The 5,000-nt window shown below is 56.4% G+C and overlaps 2 non-coding genes and 1 pseudogene across 2 annotated transcripts; all 3 read left to right on the top strand.

Moving 5' to 3' along the window:
* Positions 1-1,857: 1,857 nt before the first annotated feature.
* On the top strand, positions 1,858-3,667 carry LOC144419593 (small subunit ribosomal RNA). Its single transcript, XR_013474152.1, has one exon. It is a non-coding gene; the product is annotated as a small subunit ribosomal RNA (ribosomal RNA).
* Positions 3,668-3,965: 298 nt separating this feature from the next.
* On the top strand, positions 3,966-4,119 carry LOC144419584 (5.8S ribosomal RNA). The gene has a single exon (XR_013474143.1). It is a non-coding gene; the product is annotated as a 5.8S ribosomal RNA (ribosomal RNA).
* A 288-nt stretch (positions 4,120-4,407) lies between these two features.
* LOC144419607 (large subunit ribosomal RNA) overlaps positions 4,408-5,000 on the top strand; it is a 3,694-nt pseudogene continuing 3,101 nt past the window's right edge.

Here is a 5,000-nt window from a genome sequence, read left to right as displayed (position 1 = left end):
CAGAGCGAAAGACAGTAATTTCGAATGAGCCAAGAAAGAGCGGTGCGGGGCCGGTCGGAGCGCACCCTTTTCTCGGTGGCTGGCGGGCGAGAGAGTGCTGCGTCGCCGGCATCGGCGTCGAAAGAAGCCGAGCCGAAAAAAGTTAAAGTACAAACGTGCAAGCATACTAACCTAACCCTAGGTAAGGCATGTCAGAGCGAAAGACAGTAATTTCGAATGAGCCAAGAAAGAGCGGTGCGGGGCCGGTCGGAGCGCACCCTTTTCTCGGTGGCTGGCGGGCGAGAGAGTGCTGCGTCGCCGGCATCGGCGTCGAAAGAAGCCGAGCCGAAAAAAGTTAAAGTACAAACGTGCAAGCATACTAACCTAACCCTAGGTAAGGCATGTCAGAGCGAAAGACAGTATTTTCGAATGAGCCAAGAAAGAGCGGTGCGGGGCCGGTCGGAGCGCACCCTTTTCTCGGTGGCTGGCGGGCGAGAGAGTGATGCGTCGCCGGCATCGGCGTCGAAAGAAGCCGAGCCGAAAAAAGTTAAAGTACAAACGTGCAAGCATACTAACCTAACCCTAGGTAAGGCATGTCAGAGCGAAAGACAGTAATTTCGAATGAGCCAAGAAAGAGCGGTGCGGGGCCGGTCGGAGCGCACCCTTTTCTCGGTGGCTTGCGGGCGAGAGAGTGCTGCGTCGCCGGCATCGGCGTCGAAAGAAGCCGAGCCGAAAAAAGTTAAAGTACAAACGTGCAAGCATACTAACCTAACCCTAGGTAAGGCATGTCAGAGCGAAAGACAGTAATTTCGAATGAGCCAAGAAAGAGCGGTGCGGGGCCGGTCGGAGCGCACCCTTTTCTCGGTGGCTGGCGGGCGAGAGAGTGCTGCGTCGCCGGCATCGGCGTCGAAAGAAGCCGAGCCGAAAAAAGTTAAAGTACAAACGTGCAAGCATACTAACCTAACCCTAGGTAAGGCATGTCAGAGCGAAAGACAGTAATTTCGAATGAGCCAAGAAAGAGCGGTGCGGGGCCGGTCGGAGCGCACCCTTTTCTCGGTGGCTGGCGGGCGAGAGAGTGCTGCGTCGCCGGCATCGGCGTCGAAAGAAGCCGAGCCGAAAAAAGTTAAAGTACAAACGTGCAAGCATACTAACCTAACCCTAGGTAAGGCATGTCAGAGCGAAAGACAGTAATTTCGAATGAGCCAAGAAAGAGCGGTGCGGGGCCGGTCGGAGCGCACCCTTTTCTCGGTGGCTGGCGGGCGAGAGAGTGCTGCGTCGCCGGCATCGGCGTCGAAAGAAGCCGAGCCGAAAAAAGTTAAAGTACAAACGTGCAAGCATACTAACCTAACCCTAGGTAAGGCATGTCAGAGCGAAAGACAGTAATTTCGAATGAGCCAAGAAAGAGCGGTGCGGGGCCGGTCGGAGCGCACCCTTTTCTCGGTGGCTGGCGGGCGAGAGAGTGCTGCGTCGCCGGCATCGGCGTCGAAAGAAGCCGAGCCAAAAAAAGTTAAAGTACAAACGCGATGCTAATGAGCGAGCCGTTGTCTCGACTAATATGTAGGGGGCGTTCGATCGAGCGTCTGGCTTGAGCGCTTGTCGGCCTAGCAGAACGGTCGCAATGTTATGCCCGGGTTTTAGGCACGCTGCAGGCGGCCGGCAGAGCTCTTGTTTGTGCGAAACTGAATGGATCGAGCCCGAGAGAGGGCGAGCAAAGAAAAAACGCAAATCGCTCCGCCTGGCACTGCCGGCGAGAGCGTGGACGTCGCGGCCAGCGACTGTCGAAGCTGAGTACGGCCGCAGGCGATCGCCTCGGTCTTAAACGAATGCGACGAGCACGCGCCGGGCGGCCCAGCAAGGGCCGAGCGCAGCTGTCGCAGCTATCTGGTTGATCCTGCCAGTAGTGATATGCTTGTCTCAAAGATTAAGCCATGCAGGTGCAAGTACGAGTTCTCGTAAAGCGAAACTGCGAATGGCTCATTAAATCAGTCTTGGTTTATTTGGTCTCGTAAGCGAAGTGGATAACTGTGGTAATTCTAGAGCTAATACATGCATTAAGCGCCGACTTCGGGAGGCGCGCTTTTATCAGATCAAAACCGACCGGGTTCGTCCTGTGACGTTTGATGACTCTGGATAACCACGCGGATCGTACGGTCTCTGCACCGACGACGTATCATTCAAGTGTCTGCCCTATCAACTGTCGAAGGTACGCTACGTGCCTACCTTTGTGATAACGGGTAACGGGGAATCAGGGTTCGATTCCGGAGAGGGAGCCTGAGAAACGGCTACCACATCCAAGGAAGGCAGCAGGCGCGCAAATTACCCATTCCCGACACGGGGAGGTAGTGACGAAAAATAACAATACAGGACTCTAACGAGGCCCTGTAATTGGAATGAGTACATCCTAAAACTCTTAACGAGTATCCATTGGAGGGCAAGTCTGGTGCCAGCAGCCGCGGTAATTCCAGCTCCAACAGTGTATGCTAAAGTTGTTGCGGTTGAAAAGCTCGTAGTTGGATTTTGGGCGAGCGCCGCCGGTCCGTCGCAAGGCGTGTCACTGGTTGCGTTCGCCTCACCTTCGGTTCTCCGTCGGTGCTCTTGACTGAGTGTCGGCGGTGGCCGATAAGTTTACTTTGAAAAAATTAGAGTGTTCAAAGCAGGCTGTTCGCCTGCATAGTGTTGCATGGAATAATGGAATAGGACCTCGGTTCTATTTTGTTGGTTTTCGGAGCACGAGGTAATGATTAAGAGGGACAGACGGGGGCGTCCGTACTCTGCCGTTAGAGGTGAAATTCTTGGATCGGCGGAAGACGAACTACTGCGAAAGCATTCGCCAAGAATGTTTTCTTTAATCAAGAGCGAAAGTCAGAGGTTCGAAGACGATCAGATACCGTCCTAGTTCTGACTATAAACGATGCCAACTAGCGATCGGGAGGCGTTACCATGACGACCTTTCCGGCAGCTTCCGGGAAACCAAAGTCTTTGGGTTCCGGGGGAAGTATGGTTGCAAAGCTGAAACTTAAAGGAATTGACGGAAGGGCACCACCAGGAGTGGAGCCTGCGGCTTAATTTGACTCAACGCGGGGAAACTCACCCGGCCCGGACACAGGTAGGATTGACAGATTGAGAGCTCTTTCTTGATTCTGTGGGTGGTGGTGCATGGCCGTTCTTAGTTGGTGGAGCGATTTGTCTGGTTAATTCCGATAACGAACGAGACTCTGGCATGCTAAATAGTTACGCGACCTTCTCGGTCGGCGTCTAACTTCTTAGAGGGACTAGTGGCGTTTAGCCACACGAGATTGAGCAATAACAGGTCTGTGATGCCCTTAGATGTCCGGGGCCGCACGCGCGCTACACTGAGTGAAGCAGCGAGTGTCTAACCTAGGCCGAAAGGTCCGGGTAACCCGTTGAACCTCATTCGTGATTGGGATAGGGACTTGCAATTGTTTCCCTTGAACGAGGAATTCCCAGTAAGCGCAAGTCATCAACTTGCGTTGATTACGTCCCTGCCCTTTGTACACACCGCCCGTCGCTACTACCGATTGAATGGTTTAGTGAGATCCTTGGATCGGCCCCGTCGCGGCTGGCAACGGCCGCGTCGGCGTGTCGAGAAGACGATCAAACTTGATCATTTAGAGGAAGTAAAAGTCGTAACAAGGTTTCCGTAGGTGAACCTGCGGAAGGATCATTACCGAAGGTGGTGGTAGGCCCCGGCCGACCGCGCACTGAATTGTCTTTGAGTGCCGCCGAGAGGGCGGCCGTCAATCGGGGTTCCGCCCCGTGCGACACGCGTAACACGTTGGCATAGCAAGGCAGCCGAGTGCGATGGTGGCTTCTGGGCACCGCGCTCGATGTGCCGCCGGCCCAGCCCGGCGGTCGCTCGGCGCCGTTTGTTGGTGTTTTTGTGCAGTTGTTGTCGGTGGTGGTTTTGTGGTCGATCCCACAGTGTGACGTCCGCGCGCTTCGGCGCCGGGCGAAACGTCGAGGACGACTCTTAACGGTGGATCACTCGGCTCGCGAGTCGATGAAGGACGCAGCCAAGTGCGAGAAGTAATGTGAATTGCAGAACACATTGAACGTCGACCTTCTGAACGCGAATTGCGGTCTCGGGTCAATCCCGGGACCGCGTCTGCCTCAGGGTCGCGTTCGTCCTCACCCGAGGGCCATCGCCTGGCCTCTGCAAAGACGGCCGGGCGTCGCCCCAAGTTGAAGCGGTCGCCGAGCTTTCTCGGCGCGACCGCGTGTCCCGTACACCGCCGGCCCCTCGACGTGTTCAACTACGTTCGAGGGGCGGGTCCAGGTCGGTCGGTCCGGTCACGAGATCAAGACCGACCGTGGGCCAAGGCGGCGACGGTACGCGCTCGGTCGGCGCCGGCGGCGACGACTTGCGATGCCAGCGGGCCGTGTAAGAAGCGGCCCGCTTGACACATACGACCTGAGTTCAGGCGAGAGCACCCGCTGAATTTAAGCATATTATTAAGCGGAGGAAAAGAAACCAACAGGGATTCCCTGAGTAACGGCGAGTGAACCGGGAAGAGTCCAGCGTCGAATCTGCGCGCTTTTCGAGCGCGCCGAGTTGTGACGTACGGAAGTCCCAGTGCGGCTGACGGCGAGCGCCGGTGTCCTTCTGATCGAGGCCTCGTCCCACGGCGGGTGTTAGGCCCATAGGGGCGCTTGCCTTGGCCGCTTCGGGTCTTCTCGGAGTCGGGTTGTTTGGGAATGCAGCCCAAAGCGGGTGGTAAACTCCACCTAAGACTAAATACGGTCGCGAGACCGATAGCGGACAAGTACCGTGAGGGAAAGTTGAAAAGCACTTTGAAGAGAGAGTTCAAGAGTACGTGAAACCGTTGAGAGGCAAACGGGAGGGCCGTCAGGTCGCCGGCTCGCTTTCAGTTGGGTGCGGGGGCGCGCCGTCTCGGTTCGCGGACGCTTAAGGCGCCGTTGCCGAGTCGGCTCGCGCACCGTCTCAGCGCACTAGCGACCGGCGCGGGTCACGACCGGTTTGCCGTCGGTCTAAGTCCCCG

The sequence above is a fragment of the Styela clava genome, unplaced genomic scaffold, assembly GCF_964204865.1.
Source record: "Styela clava unplaced genomic scaffold, kaStyClav1.hap1.2 HAP1_SCAFFOLD_34, whole genome shotgun sequence".
In the NCBI taxonomy this organism is placed as follows: domain Eukaryota; kingdom Metazoa; phylum Chordata; class Ascidiacea; order Stolidobranchia; family Styelidae; genus Styela; species Styela clava.
The sequence above is the reverse complement of the archived record's forward strand: the minus strand, read 5'-3'. Positions and strand labels throughout refer to the sequence as shown.